The 15,013-nt window shown below is 44.2% G+C and overlaps 8 non-coding genes and 10 pseudogenes across 8 annotated transcripts; all 18 read left to right on the top strand.

Annotated features, from left to right (window-relative positions):
• Positions 1–526: 526 nt before the first annotated feature.
• LOC140018742 (5S ribosomal RNA) lies at positions 527–644 on the top strand (annotated as a pseudogene).
• A 926-nt stretch (positions 645–1,570) lies between these two features.
• LOC140019829 (5S ribosomal RNA) lies at positions 1,571–1,689 on the top strand. The gene has a single exon (XR_011824660.1). It is a non-coding gene; the product is annotated as a 5S ribosomal RNA (ribosomal RNA).
• A 411-nt stretch (positions 1,690–2,100) lies between these two features.
• Positions 2,101–2,223, top strand: LOC140020104 (5S ribosomal RNA; annotated as a pseudogene).
• Positions 2,224–3,145: 922 nt separating this feature from the next.
• On the top strand, positions 3,146–3,264 carry LOC140019818 (5S ribosomal RNA). The gene has a single exon (XR_011824659.1). It is a non-coding gene; the product is annotated as a 5S ribosomal RNA (ribosomal RNA).
• Positions 3,265–3,675: 411 nt separating this feature from the next.
• Positions 3,676–3,798, top strand: LOC140020103 (5S ribosomal RNA; annotated as a pseudogene).
• A 921-nt stretch (positions 3,799–4,719) lies between these two features.
• LOC140017581 (5S ribosomal RNA) lies at positions 4,720–4,838 on the top strand. The gene has a single exon (XR_011823889.1). It is a non-coding gene; the product is annotated as a 5S ribosomal RNA (ribosomal RNA).
• A 411-nt stretch (positions 4,839–5,249) lies between these two features.
• LOC140018741 (5S ribosomal RNA) lies at positions 5,250–5,367 on the top strand (annotated as a pseudogene).
• Positions 5,368–6,294: 927 nt separating this feature from the next.
• LOC140018003 (5S ribosomal RNA) lies at positions 6,295–6,413 on the top strand. The gene has a single exon (XR_011824307.1). It is a non-coding gene; the product is annotated as a 5S ribosomal RNA (ribosomal RNA).
• Positions 6,414–6,824: 411 nt separating this feature from the next.
• On the top strand, positions 6,825–6,942 carry LOC140020625 (5S ribosomal RNA; annotated as a pseudogene).
• A 927-nt stretch (positions 6,943–7,869) lies between these two features.
• Positions 7,870–7,988, top strand: LOC140019807 (5S ribosomal RNA). Its single transcript, XR_011824658.1, has one exon. It is a non-coding gene; the product is annotated as a 5S ribosomal RNA (ribosomal RNA).
• A 411-nt stretch (positions 7,989–8,399) lies between these two features.
• LOC140020723 (5S ribosomal RNA) lies at positions 8,400–8,517 on the top strand (annotated as a pseudogene).
• A 927-nt stretch (positions 8,518–9,444) lies between these two features.
• On the top strand, positions 9,445–9,563 carry LOC140019796 (5S ribosomal RNA). Its single transcript, XR_011824657.1, has one exon. It is a non-coding gene; the product is annotated as a 5S ribosomal RNA (ribosomal RNA).
• A 411-nt stretch (positions 9,564–9,974) lies between these two features.
• Positions 9,975–10,092, top strand: LOC140018740 (5S ribosomal RNA; annotated as a pseudogene).
• Positions 10,093–11,019: 927 nt separating this feature from the next.
• LOC140019785 (5S ribosomal RNA) lies at positions 11,020–11,138 on the top strand. Its single transcript, XR_011824656.1, has one exon. It is a non-coding gene; the product is annotated as a 5S ribosomal RNA (ribosomal RNA).
• A 411-nt stretch (positions 11,139–11,549) lies between these two features.
• Positions 11,550–11,667, top strand: LOC140020722 (5S ribosomal RNA; annotated as a pseudogene).
• A 926-nt stretch (positions 11,668–12,593) lies between these two features.
• On the top strand, positions 12,594–12,712 carry LOC140019774 (5S ribosomal RNA). The gene has a single exon (XR_011824655.1). It is a non-coding gene; the product is annotated as a 5S ribosomal RNA (ribosomal RNA).
• Positions 12,713–13,123: 411 nt separating this feature from the next.
• On the top strand, positions 13,124–13,241 carry LOC140018739 (5S ribosomal RNA; annotated as a pseudogene).
• A 925-nt stretch (positions 13,242–14,166) lies between these two features.
• LOC140020721 (5S ribosomal RNA) lies at positions 14,167–14,284 on the top strand (annotated as a pseudogene).
• Positions 14,285–15,013: the final 729 nt, after the last annotated feature.

Raw genomic sequence — 15,013 nt, 5'->3', positions numbered from 1 at the left:
CCCGTCGGGTAAACGGGTCGGATCCGGGTCCGGGTCCGGAATAATGAATTCCGGCCCGGACCCGGCCCGTTGACACCCCTAGGTGACCCCCTGGGAAATCCTCGTGTTGCACCCCTCCCTTTTTTGTTTCGAAATCCAAATTTCCCCTTCGTTCTTTATGCTGTAGTAATTTAGCTCCGTCGGAACGATTGCTTTATATTTTGCTTCTCATCGAAGCATGAAGGCGGATCTGAAGGCGCGAGACAAGTCAGGAACGGTACGGCTGGATCGAAGCCCGGATCGTCGGTCAAAGTTGTCGGCGCAAATGTATAAGCGCAAGCGTGAAGGATCAATTTCAGGATAATTGAGAGTTGTGCGACGAGGGAAAAAAAAGGTGCAAAGCAACAAGAAAAAAATATAAAAGTAAATAAATAAAAGGATGAGAGGAAATTCATGAATTGACGCTTAGAATGAATTCGGGTCCAGAAAAGCCAAACTGCTTCACAGGACGTGGCAGTTTAAAAGAATAAAGCGAAAGGAACATGGCGGGTGCGATCATACCAGCACTAATGCACCGGATCCCATCAGAACTCCGAAGTTAAGCGTGCTTGGGCGACAGTAGTACTAGGATGGGTGACCCTAGGCCTGTCAACGGGTCGGGTCTAGACCCGGATCCGGATCGGATCCCTGAAATTTTTTCGGGTATGGGTAGGGATTTAATTCCGTTATCCGGATCCGGATCCGTTTTTTCAAACAAAAAATCGGGTCGGATACGGAATATAATATTCCGACCCGTATTAGACCCAGATCCGGATATAAATGATTTAATAATTTATAAAAAATATATATTATCAATATAATTTGATTAGGATGATGTATTTGAGTAAAATCAATTTGATTTATTTTCTTATTTGGTTTTTCTTTGCATTAGTTAGAAATTAGTTTACAAATATATCTTTTTCTCTTTTTTGTTAGAAATTATAAATTTTGGCAAATTTGTTCGGGTAGACCCGACCCGGATCCGAGACTCGCCGGGTCCGGATCCGGAACACCGAATAAAAGACCCGTCGGATAAACGGGTCGGATCCGGGTCCGGGTCCGGAATAATGAATTCCGGCCCGGACCCGGCCCGTTGACACCCCTAGGTGACCCCCTGGGAAATCCTCGTGTTGCACCCCTCCCTTTTTTGTTTCGAAATCCAAATTTCCCCTTCGTTCTTTATGCTGTAGTAATTTAGCTCCGTCGGAACGATTGCTTTATATTTTGCTTCTCATCGAAGCATGAAGGCGGATCTGAAGGCGCGAGACAAGTCAGGAACGGTACGGCTGGATCGAAGCCCGGATCGTCGGTCAAAGTTGTCGGCGCAAATGTATAAGCGCAAGCGTGAAGGATCAATTTCAGGATAATTGAGAGTTGCGCGACGAGGGAAAAAAAAATGGTGCAAATCAACAAGAAAAAAATGTAAAAGTAAATAAATAAAAGGATGAGGGGAAATTCTTGAATTGACGCTTAAAATGAATTCGGGTCCAGAAAAGCCACACTGCTTCACAGGACGGGGCAGTTTAAAAGAATAAAGCGAAAGGAACATGGCGGGTGCGATCATACCAGCACTAATGCACCGGATCCCATCAGAACTCCGAAGTTAAGCGTGCTTGGGCGAGAGTAGTACTAGGATGGGTGACCCCCTGGGAAGTCCTCGTGTTGCACCCCTCCCTTTTTTGTTTCGAAATCCAAATTTCCCCTTCGTTCTTTATGCTGTAGTAATTTAGCTCCGTCGGAACGATTGCTTTATATTTTGCTTCTTATCGAAGCATGAAGGCGGATCTGAAGGCGCGAGACAAGTCAGGAACGGTACGGCTGGATCGAAGCCCGGATCGTCGGTCAATGTTGTCGGCGCAAATGTATAAGCGCAAGCGTGAAGGATCAATTTCAGGATAATTGAGAGTTGTGCGACGAGTGAAAAAAAAGGTGCAAAGCAACAAGAAAAAAATATAAAAGTAAATAAATAAAAGGATGAGAGGAAATTCATGAATTGACGCTTAGAATGAATTCGGGTCCAGAAAAGCCAAACTGCTTCACAGGACGTGGCAGTTTAAAAGAATAAAGCGAAAGGAACATGGCGGGTGCGATCATACCAGCACTAATGCACCGGATCCCATCAGAACTCCGAAGTTAAGCGTGCTTGGGCGACAGTAGTACTAGGATGGGTGACCCTAGGCCTGTCAACGGGACGGGTCTAGACCCGGATCCGGATCGGATCCCTGAAATTTTTTCGGGTATGGGTAGGGATTTAATTCCGTTATCCGTATCCGGATCCGTTTTTTCAAACAAAAAAACGGGTCGGATACGGAATATAGTATTCCGACCCGTATTAGACCCGGATCCGGATATAAATGATTTAATAATTTATAAAAAATATATATTATCAATATAATTTGATTAGGATGATGTATTTGAGTAAAATCAATTTGATTTATTTTCTTATTTGGTTTTTTCTTTGCATTAGCTAGAAATTTGTTTACAAATATATCTTTTTCTCTTTTTTGTTAGAAATTATAAATTTTGGCAAATTTGTTCGGGTAGACCCGACCCGGATCCGAGACTCGCCGGGTCCGGATCCGGAACACAGAATAAAAGACCCGTCGGGTAAACGGGTCGGATCCGGGTCCGGGTCCGGAATAATGAATTCCGGCCCGGACCCGGCCCGTTGACACCCCTAGGTGACCCCCTGGGAAATCCTCGTGTTGCACCCCTCCCTTTTTTGTTTCGAAATCCAAATTTCCCCTTCGTTCTTTATGCTGTAGTAATTTAGCTCCGTCGGAACGATTGCTTTATATTTTGCTTCTCATCGAAGCATGAAGGCGGATCTGAAGGCGCGAGACAAGTCAGGAACGGTACGGCTGGATCGAAGCCCGGATCGTCGGTCAAAGTTGTCGGCGCAAATGTATAAGCGCAAGCGTGAAGGATCAATTTCAGGATAATTGAGAGTTGCGCGACGAGGGAAAAAAAAATGGTGCAAATCAACAAGAAAAAAATGTAAAAGTAAATAAATAAAAGGATGAGGGGAAATTCTTGAATTGACGCTTAAAATGAATTCGGGTCCAGAAAAGCCACACTGCTTCACAGGACGGGGCAGTTTAAAAGAATAAAGCGAAAGGAACATGGCGGGTGCGATCATACCAGCACTAATGCACCGGATCCCATCAGAACTCCGAAGTTAAGCGTGCTTGGGCGAGAGTAGTACTAGGATGGGTGACCCCCTGGGAAGTCCTCGTGTTGCACCCCTCCCTTTTTTGTTTCGAAATCCAAATTTCCCCTTCGTTCTTTATGCTGTAGTAATTTAGCTCCGTCGGAACGATTGCTTTATATTTTGCTTCTTATCGAAGCATGAAGGCGGATCTGAAGGCGCGAGACAAGTCAGGAACGGTACGGCTGGATCGAAGCCCGGATCGTCGGTCAATGTTGTCGGCGCAAATGTATAAGCGCAAGCGTGAAGGATCAATTTCAGGATAATTGAGAGTTGTGCGACGAGTGAAAAAAAAGGTGCAAAGCAACAAGAAAAAAATATAAAAGTAAATAAATAAAAGGATGAGAGGAAATTCATGAATTGACGCTTAGAATGAATTCGGGTCCAGAAAAGCCAAACTGCTTCACAGGACGTGGCAGTTTAAAAGAATAAAGCGAAAGGAACATGGCGGGTGCGATCATACCAGCACTAATGCACCGGATCCCATCAGAACTCCGAAGTTAAGCGTGCTTGGGCGACAGTAGTACTAGGATGGGTGACCCTAGGCCTGTCAACGGGACGGGTCTAGACCCGGATCCGGATCGGATCCCTGAAATTTTTTCGGGTATGGGTAGGGATTTAATTCCGTTATCCGTATCCGGATCCGTTTTTTCAAACAAAAAAACGGGTCGGATACGGAATATAGTATTCCGACCCGTATTAGACCCGGATCCGGATATAAATGATTTAATAATTTATAAAAAATATATATTATCAATATAATTTGATTAGGATGATGTATTTGAGTAAAATCAATTTGATTTATTTTCTTATTTGGTTTTTTCTTTGCATTAGCTAGAAATTTGTTTACAAATATATCTTTTTCTCTTTTTTGTTAGAAATTATAAATTTTGGCAAATTTGTTCGGGTAGACCCGACCCGGATCCGAGACTCGCCGGGTCCGGATCCGGAACACCGAATAAAAGACCCGTCGGGTAAACGGGTCGGATCCGGGTCCGGGTCCGGAATAATGAATTCCGGCCCGGACCCGGCCCGTTGACACCCCTAGGTGACCCCCTGGGAAATCCTCGTGTTGCACCCCTCCCTTTTTTGTTTCGAAATCCAAATTTCCCCTTCGTTCTTTATGCTGTAGTAATTTAGCTCCGTCGGAACGATTGCTTTATATTTTGCTTCTCATCGAAGCATGAAGGCGGATCTGAAGGCGCGAGACAAGTCAGGAACGGTACGGCTGGATCGAAGCCCGGATCGTCGGTCAAAGTTGTCGGCGCAAATGTATAAGCGCAAGCGTGAAGGATCAATTTCAAGATAATTGAGAATTGCGCGACGAGGGAAAAAAAATGGTGCAAATCAACAAGAAAAAAATGTAAAAGTAAATAAATAAAAGGATGAGGGGAAATTCTTGAATTGACGCTTAAAATGAATTCGGGTCCAGAAAAGCCACACTGCTTCACAGGACGGGGCAGTTTAAAAGAATAAAGCGAAAGGAACATGGCGGGTGCGATCATACCAGCACTAATGCACCGGATCCCATCAGAACTCCGAAGTTAAGCGTGCTTGGGCGAGAGTAGTACTAGGATGGGTAACCCCCTGGGAAGTCCTCGTGTTGCACCCCTCCCTTTTTTGTTTCGAAATCCAAATTTCCCCTTCGTTCTTTATGCTGTAGTAATTTAGCTCCGTCGGAACGATTGCTTTATATTTTGCTTCTTATCGAAGCATGAAGGCGGATCTGAAGGCGCGAGACAAGTCAGGAACGGTACAGCTGGATCGAAGCCCAGATCGTCGGTCAAAGTTGTCGGCGCAAATGCATAAGCGCAAGCGTGAAGGATCAATTTCAGGATAATTGAGAGTTGTGCGACGAGGGAAAAAAAAGGTGCAAAGCAACAAGAAAAAAATATAAAAGTAAATAAATAAAAGGATGAGAGGAAATTCATGAATTGACGCTTAGAATGAATTCGGGTCCAGAAAAGCCAAACTGCTTCACAGGACGTGGCAGTTTAAAAGAATAAAGCGAAAGGAACATGGCGGGTGCGATCATACCAGCACTAATGCACCGGATCCCATCAGAACTCCGAAGTTAAGCGTGCTTGGGCGACAGTAGTACTAGGATGGGTGACCCTAGGCCTGTCAACGGGTCGGGTCTAGACCCGGATCCGGATTGGATCCCTGAAATTTTTTCGGGTATGGGTAGGGATTTAATTCCGTTATCCGGATCCGGATCCGTTTTTTCAAACAAAAAAACGGGTCGGATACGGAATATAGTATTCCGAACCGTATTAGACCCGGATCCGGATATAAATGATTTAATAATTTATAAAAAATATATATTATCAATATAATTTGATTAGGATGATGTATTTGAGTAAAATCAATTTGATTTATTTTCTTATTTGGTTTTTTCTTTGCATTAGTTAGAAATTAGTTTACAAATATATCTTTTTCTCTTTTTTGTTAGAAATTATAAATTTTGGCAAATTTGTTCGGGTAGACCCGACCCGGATCCGAGACTCGCCGGGTCCGGATCCGGAACACCGAATAAAAGACCCGTCGGGTAAACGGGTCGGATCCGGGTCCGGGTCCGGAATAATGAATTCCGGCCCGGACCCGGCCCGTTGACACCCCTAGGTGACCCCCTGGGAAATCCTCGTGTTGCACCCCTCCCTTTTTTGTTTCGAAATCCAAATTTCCCCTTCGTTCTTTATGCTGTAGTAATTTAGCTCCGTCGGAACGATTGCTTTATATTTTGCTTCTCATCGAAGCATGAAGGCGGATCTGAAGGCGCGAGACAAGTCAGGAACGGTACGGCTGGATCGAAGCCCGGATCGTCGGTCAAAGTTGTCGGCGCAAATGTATAAGCGCAAGCGTGAAGGATCAATTTCAGGATAATTGAGAGTTGCGCGACGAGGGAAAAAAAAATGGTGCAAATCAACAAGAAAAAAATGTAAAAGTAAATAAATAAAAGGATGAGGGGAAATTCTTGAATTGACGCTTAAAATGAATTCGGGTCCAGAAAAGCCACACTGCTTCACAGGACGGGGCAGTTTAAAAGAATAAAGCGAAAGGAACATGGCGGGTGCGATCATACCAGCACTAATGCACCGGATCCCATCAGAACTCCGAAGTTAAGCGTGCTTGGGCGACAGTAGTACTAGGATGGGTGACCCCCTGGGAAGTCCTCGTGTTGCACCCCTCCCTTTTTTGTTTCGAAATCCAAATTTCCCCTTCGTTCTTTATGCTGTAGTAATTTAGCTCCGTCGGAACGATTGCTTTATATTTTGCTTCTTATCGAAGCATGAAGGCGGATCTGAAGGCGCGAGACAAGTCAGGAACGGTACGGCTGGATCGAAGCCCGGATCGTCGGTCAATGTTGTCGGCGCAAATGTATAAGCGCAAGCGTGAAGGATCAATTTCAGGATAATTGAGAGTTGTGCGACGAGTGAAAAAAAAGGTGCAAAGCAACAAGAAAAAAATATAAAAGTAAATAAATAAAAGGATGAGAGGAAATTCATGAATTGACGCTTAGAATGAATTCGGGTCCAGAAAAGCCAAACTGCTTCACAGGACGTGGCAGTTTAAAAGAATAAAGCGAAAGGAAAATGGCGGGTGCGATCATACTAGCACTAATGCACCGGATCCCATCAGAACTTCGAAGTTAAGCGTGCTTGGGCGACAGTAGTACTAGGATGGGTGACCCTAGGCCGGTCAACGGGTTGGGTCTACACCCGGATCCGGATCGGATCCCTGAAATTTTTGCGGGTATGGGTAGGGATTTAATTCCGTTATCCGGATCCGGATCCGTTTTTTCAAACAAAAAAACGGGTCGGATACGGAATATAGTATTCCGACCCGTATTAGACCCGGATCCGGATATAAATGATTTAATAATTTGTAAAAAATATATATTATCAATATAATTTGATTAGGATGATGTATTTGAGTAAAATCAATTTGATTTATTTTCTTATTTGGTTTTTTCTTTGCATTAGTTAGAAATTAGTTTACAAATATATCTTTTTCTCTTTTTTGTTAGAAATTATAAATTTTGGCAAATTTGCTCGGGTAGACCCGACCCGGATCCGAGACTCGCCGGGTCCGGATCCGGAACACCGAATAAAAGACCCGTCGGGTAAACGGGTCGGATCCGGGTCCGGGTCCGGAATAATGAATTTCGGCCCGGACCCGGCCCGTTGACACCCCTAGGTGACCCCCTGGGAAATCCTCGTGTTGCACCCCTCCCTTTTTTGTTTCGAAATCCAAATTTCCCCTTCGTTCTTTATGCTGTAGTAATTTAGCTCCGTCGGAACGATTGCTTTATATTTTGCTTCTCATCGAAGCATGAAGGCGGATCTGAAGGCGCGAGACAAGTCAGGAACGGTACGGCTGGATCGAAGCCCGGATCGTCGGTCAAAGTTGTCGGCGCAAATGTATAAGCGCAAGCGTGAAGGATCAATTTCAGGATAATTGAGAGTTGCGCGACGAAGGAAAAAAAAATGGTGCAAATCAACAAGAAAAAAATGTAAAAGTAAATAAATAAAAGGATGAGGGGAAATTCTTGAATTGACGCTTAAAATGAATTCGGGTCCAGAAAAGCCACACTGCTTCACAGGACGGGGCAGTTTAAAAGAATAAAGCGAAAGGAACATGGCGGGTGCGATCATACCAGCACTAATGCACCGGATCCCATCAGAACTCCGAAGTTAAGCGTGCTTGGGCGAGAGTAGTACTAGGATGGGTGACCCCCTGGGAAGTCCTCGTGTTGCACCCCTCCCTTTTTTGTTTCGAAATCCAAATTTCCCCTTCGTTCTTTATGCTGTAGTAATTTAGCTCCGTCGGAACGATTGCTTTATATTTTGCTTCTTATCGAAGCATGAAGGCGGATCTGAAGGCGCGAGACAAGTCAGGAACGGTACGGCTGGATCGAAGCCCGGATCGTCGGTCAATGTTGTCGGCGCAAATGTATAAGCGCAAGCGTGAAGGATCAATTTCAGGATAATTGAGAGTTGTGCGACGAGTGAAAAAAAAGGTGCAAAGCAACAAGAAAAAAATATAAAAGTAAATAAATAAAAGGATGAGAGGAAATTCATGAATTGACGCTTAGAATGAATTCTGGTCCAGAAAAGCCAAACTGCTTCACAGGACGTGGCAGTTTAAAAGAATAAAGCGAAAGGAAAATGGCGGGTGCGATCATACGAGCACTAATGCACCGGATCCCATCAGAACTTCGAAGTTAAGCGTGCTTGGGCGACAGTAGTACTAGGATGGGTGACCCTAGGCCGGTCAACGGGTTGGGTCTACACCCGGATCCGGATCGGATCCCTGAAATTTTTGCGGGTATGGGTAGGGATTTAATTCCGTTATCCGGATCCGGATCCGTTTTTTCAAACAAAAAAACGGGTCGGATACGGAATATAGTATTCCGACCCGTATTAGACCCGGATCCGGATATAAATGATTTAATAATTTGTAAAAAATATATATTATCAATATAATTTGATTAGGATGATGTATTTGAGTAAAATCAATTTGATTTATTTTCTTATTTGGTTTTTTCTTTGCATTAGTTAGAAATTAGTTTACAAATATATCTTTTTCTCTTTTTTGTTAGAAATTATAAATTTTGGCAAATTTGTTCGGGTAGACCCGACCCGGATCCGAGACTCGCCGGGTCCGGATCCGGAACACCGAATAAAAGACCCGTCGGGTAAACGGGTCGGATCCGGGTCCGGGTCCGGAATAATGAATTCCGGCCCGGACCCGGCCCGTTGACACCCCTAGGTGACCCCCTGGGAAATCCTCGTGTTGCACCCCTCCCTTTTTTGTTTCGAAATCCAAATTTCCCCTTCGTTCTTTATGCTGTAGTAATTTAGCTCCGTCGGAACGATTGCTTTATATTTTGCTTCTCATCGAAGCATGAAGGCGGATCTGAAGGCGCGAGACAAGTCAGGAACGGTACGGCTGGATCGAAGCCCGGATCGTCGGTCAAAGTTGTCGGCGCAAATGTATAAGCGCAAGCGTGAAGGATCAATTTCAAGATAATTGAGAGTTGCGCGACGAGGGAAAAAAAAATGGTGCAAATCAACAAGAAAAAAATGTAAAAGTAAATAAATAAAAGGATGAGGGGAAATTCTTGAATTGACGCTTAAATTGAATTCGGGTCCAGAAAAGCCACACTGCTTCACAGGACGGGGCAGTTTAAAAGAATAAAGCGAAAGGAACATGGCGGGTGCGATCATACCAGCACTAATGCACCGGATCCCATCAGAACTCCGAAGTTAAGCGTGCTTGGGCGAGAGTAGTACTAGGATGGGTGACCCCCTGGGAAGTCCTCGTGTTGCACCCCTCCCTTTTTTGTTTCGAAATCCAAATTTTCCCTTCGTTCTTTATGCTGTAGTAATTTAGCTCCGTCGGAACGATTGCTTTATATTTTGCTTCTTATCGAAGCATGAAGGCGGATCTGAAGGCGCGAGACAAGTCAGGAACGGTACAGCTGGATCGAAGCCCAGATCGTCGGTCAAAGTTGTCGGCGCAAATGCATAAGCGCAAGTGTGAAGGATCAATTTCAGGATAATTGAGAGTTGTGCGACGAGGGAAAAAAAAGGTGCAAAGCAACAAGAAAAAAATATAAAAGTAAATAAATAAAAGGATGAGAGGAAATTCATGAATTGACGCTTAGAATGAATTCGGGTCCAGAAAAGCCAAACTGCTTCACAGGACGTGGCAGTTTAAAAGAATAAAGCGAAAGGAACATGGCGGGTGCGATCATACCAGCACTAATGCACCGGATCCCATCAGAACTCCGAAGTTAAGCGTGCTTGGGCGACAGTAGTACTAGGATGGGTGACCCTAGGCCTGTCAACGGGTCGGGTCTAGACCCGGATCCGGATCGGATCCCTGAAATTTTTTCGGGTATGGGTAGGGATTTAATTCCGTTATCCGGATCCGGATCCGTTTTTTCAAACAAAAAAACGGGTCGGATACCGAATATAGTATTCCGACCCGTATTAGACCCGGATCCGGATATAAATGATTTAATAATTTATAAAAAATATATATTATCAATATAATTTGATTAGGACGATGTATTTGAGTAAAATCAATTTGATTTATTTTTTTATTTGGTTTTTTCTTTGCATTAGTTAGAAATTAGTTTACAAATATATCTTTTTCTCTTTTTTGTTAGAAATTATAAATTTTGGCAAATTTGTTCGGGTAGACCCGACCCGGATCCGAGACTCGCCGGGTCCGGATCCGGAACACAGAATAAAAGACCCGTCGGGTAAACGGGTCGGATCCGGGTCCGGGTCCGGAATAATGAATTCCGGCCCGGACCCGGCCCGTTGACACCCCTAGGTGACCCCCTGGGAAATCCTCGTGTTGCACCCCTCCCTTTTTTGTTTCGAAATCCAAATTTCCCCTTCGTTCTTTATGCTGTAGTAATTTAGCTCCGTCGGAACGATTGCTTTATATTTTGCTTCTCATCGAAGCATGAAGGCGGATCTGAAGGCGCGAGACAAGTCAGGAACGGTACGGCTGGATCGAAGCCCGGATCGTCGGTCAAAGTTGTCGGCGCAAATGTATAAGCGCAAGCGTGAAGGATCAATTTCAGGATAATTGAGAGTTGCGCGACGAGGGAAAAAAAAATGGTGCAAATCAACAAGAAAAAAATGTAAAAGTAAATAAATAAAAGGATGAGGGGAAATTCTTGAATTGACGCTTAAAATGAATTCGGGTCCAGAAAAGCCACACTGCTTCACAGGACGGGGCAGTTTAAAAGAATAAAGCGAAAGGAACATGGCGGGTGCGATCATACCAGCACTAATGCACCGGATCCCATCAGAACTCCGAAGTTAAGCGTGCTTGGGCGAGAGTAGTACTAGGATGGGTGACCCCCTGGGAAGTCCTCGTGTTGCACCCCTCCCTTTTTTGTTTCGAAATCCAAATTTCCCCTTCGTTCTTTATGCTGTAGTAATTTAGCTCCGTCGGAACGATTGCTTTATATTTTGCTTCTTATCGAAGCATGAAGGCGGATCTGAAGGCGCGAGACAAGTCAGGAACGGTACAGCTGGATCGAAGCCCAGATCGTCGGTCAAAGTTGTCGGCGCAAATGCATAAGCGCAAGCGTGAAGGATCAATTTCAGGATAATTGAGAGTTGTGCGACGAGGGAAAAAAAAGGTGCAAAGCAACAAGAAAAAAATATAAAAGTAAATAAATAAAAGGATGAGAGGAAATTCATGAATTGACGCTTAGAATGAATTCGGGTCCAGAAAAGCCAAACTGCTTCACAGGACGTGGCAGTTTAAAAGAATAAAACGAAAGGAACATGGCGGGTGCGATCATACGAGCACTAATGCACCGGATCCCATCAGAACTTCGAAGTTAAGCGTGCTTGGGCGACAGTAGTACTAGGATGGGTGACCCTAGGCCGGTCAACGGGTTGGGTCTACACCCGGATCCGGATCGGATCCCTGAAATTTTTGCGGGTATGGGTAGGGATTTAATTCCGTTATCCGGATCCGGATCCGTTTTTTCAAACAAAAAAACGGGTCGGATACGGAATATAGTATTCCGACCCGTATTAGACCCGAATCCGGATATAAATGATTTAATAATTTGTAAAAAATATATATTATCAATATAATTTGATTAGGATGATGTATTTGAGTAAAATCAATTTGATTTATTTTCTTATTTGGTTTTTTCTTTGCATTAGTTAGAAATTAGTTTACAAATATATCTTTTTCTCTTTTTTGTTAGAAATTATAAATTTTGGCAAATTTGTTCGGGTAGACCCGACCCGGATCCGAGACTCGCCGGGTCCGGATCCGGAACACCGAATAAAAGACCCGTCGGGTAAACGGGTCGGATCCGGGTCCGGGTCCGGAATAATGAATTCCGGCCCGGACCCGGCCCGTTGACACCCCTAGGTGACTCCCTGGGAAATCCTCGTGTTGCACCCCTCCCTTTTTGTTTCGAAATCCAAATTTCCCCTTCGTTCTTTATGCTGTAGTAATTTAGCTCCGTCGGAACGATTGCTTTATATTTTGCTTCTCATCGAAGCATGAAGGCGGATCTGAAGGCGCGAGACAAGTCAGGAACGGTACGGCTGGATCGAAGCCCGGATCGTCGGTCAAAGTTGTCGGCGCAAATGTATAAGCGCAAGCGTGAAGGATCAATTTCAAGATAATTGAGAGTTGCGCGACGAGGGAAAAAAAAATGGTGCAAATCAACAAGAAAAAAATGTAAAAGTAAATAAATAAAAGGATGAGGGGAAATTCTTGAATTGACGCTTAAATTGAATTCGGGTCCAGAAAAGCCACACTGCTTCACAGGACGGGGCAGTTTAAAAGAATAAAGCGAAAGGAACATGGCGGGTGCGATCATACCAGCACTAATGCACCGGATCCCATCAGAACTCCGAAGTTAAGCGTGCTTGGGCGAGAGTAGTACTAGGATGGGTGACCCCCTGGGAAGTCCTCGTGTTGCACCCCTCCCTTTTTTGTTTCGAAATCCAAATTTCCCCTTCGTTCTTTATGCTGTAGTAATTTAGCTCCGTCGGAACGATTGCTTTATATTTTGCTTCTTATCGAAGCATGAAGGCGGATCTGAAGGCGCGAGACAAGTCAGGAACGGTACAGCTGGATCGAAGCCCAGATCGTCGGTCAAAGTTGTCGGCGCAAATGCATAAGCGCAAGCGTGAAGGATCAATTTCAGGATAATTGAGAGTTGTGCGACGAGGGAAAAAAAAGGTGCAAAGCAACAAGAAAAAAATATAAAAGTAAATAAATAAAAGGATGAGAGGAAATTCATGAATTGACGCTTAGAATGAATTCGGGTCCAGAAAAGCCAAACTGCTTCACAGGACGTGGCAGTTTAAAAGAATAAAGCGAAAGGAACATGGCGGGTGCGATCATACCAGCACTAATGCACCGGATCCCATCAGAACTCCGAAGTTAAGCGTGCTTGGGCGACAGTAGTACTAGGATGGGTGACCCTAGGCCTGTCAACGGGTCGGGTCTAGACCCGGATCCGGATCGGATCCCTGAAATTTTTTCGGGTATGGGTAGGGATTTAATTCCGTTATCCGGATCCGGATCCGTTTTTTCAAACAAAAAAACGGGTCGGATACGGAATATAGTATTCCGACCCGTATTAGACCCGGATCCGGATATAAATGATTTAATAATTTATAAAAAATATATATTATCAATATAATTTGATTAGGATGATGTATTTGAGTAAAATCAATTTGATTTATTTTCTTATTTGGTTTTTTCTTTGCATTAGTTAGAAATTAGTTTACAAATATATCTTTTTCTCTTTTTTGTTAGAAATTATAAATTTTGGCAAATTTGTTCGGGTAGACCCGACCCGGATCCGAGACTCGCCGGGTCCGGATCCGGAACACAGAATAAAAGACCCGTCGGGTAAACGGGTCGGATCCGGGTCCGGGTCCGGAATAATGAATTCCGGCCCGGACCCGGCCCGTTGACACCCCTAGGTGACCCCCTGGGAAATCCTCGTGTTGCACCCCTCCCTTTTTTGTTTCGAAATCCAAATTTCCCCTTCGTTCTTTATGCTGTAGTAATTTAGCTCCGTCGGAACGATTGCTTTATATTTTGCTTCTTATCGAAGCATGAAGGCGGATCTGAAGGCGCGAGACAAGTCAGGAACGGTACAGCTGGATCGAAGCCCAGATCGTCGGTCAAAGTTGTCGGCGCAAATGCATAAGCGCAAGCGTGAAGGATCAATTTCAGGATAATTGAGAGTTGTGCGACGAGGGAAAAAAAAGGTGCAAAGCAACAAGAAAAAAATATAAAAGTAAATAAATAAAAGGATGAGAGGAAATTCATGAATTGACGCTTAGAATGAATTCGGGTCCAGAAAAGCCAAACTGCTTCACAGGACGTGGCAGTTTAAAAGAATAAAGCGAAAGGAACATGGCGGGTGCGATCATACGAGCACTAATGCACCGGATCCCATCAGAACTTCGAAGTTAAGCGTGCTTGGGCGACAGTAGTACTAGGATGGGTGACCCTAGGCCGGTCAACGGGTTGGGTCTACACCCGGATCCGGATCGGATCCCTGAAATTTTTGCGGGTATGGGTAGGGATTTAATTCCGTTATCCGGATCCGGATCCGTTTTTTCAAACAAAAAAACGGGTCGGATACGGAATATAGTATTCCGACCCGTATTAGACCCGGATCCGGATATAAATGATTTAATAATTTGTAAAAAATATATATTATCAATATAATTTGATTAGGATGATGTATTTGAGTAAAATCAATTTGATTTATTTTCTTATTTGGTTTTTTCTTTGCATTAGTTAGAAATTAGTTTACAAATATATCTTTTTCTCTTTTTTGTTAGAAATTATAAATTTTGGCAAATTTGCTCGGGTAGACCCGACCCGGATCCGAGACTCGCCGGGTCCGGATCCGGAACACCGAATAAAAGACCCGTCGGGTAAACGGGTCGGATCCGGGTCCGGGTCCGGAATAATGAATTTCGGCCCGGACCCGGCCCGTTGACACCCCTAGGTGACCCCCTGGGAAATCCTCGTGTTGCACCCCTCCCTTTTTTGTTTCGAAATCCAAATTTCCCCTTCGTTCTTTATGCTGTAGTAATTTAGCTCCGTCGGAACGATTGCTTTATATTTTGCTTCTCATCGAAGCATGAAGGCGGATCTGAAGGCGCGAGACAAGTCAGGAACGGTACGGCTGGATCGAAGCCCGGATCGTCGGTCAAAGTTGTCGGCGCAAATGTATAAGCGCAAGCGTGAAGGATC

This window comes from Coffea arabica, chromosome 11c (genome assembly GCF_036785885.1).
Source record: "Coffea arabica cultivar ET-39 chromosome 11c, Coffea Arabica ET-39 HiFi, whole genome shotgun sequence".
NCBI lineage: Eukaryota > Viridiplantae > Streptophyta > Magnoliopsida > Gentianales > Rubiaceae > Coffea > Coffea arabica.
The sequence above is the reverse complement of the archived record's forward strand: the minus strand, read 5'-3'. Positions and strand labels throughout refer to the sequence as shown.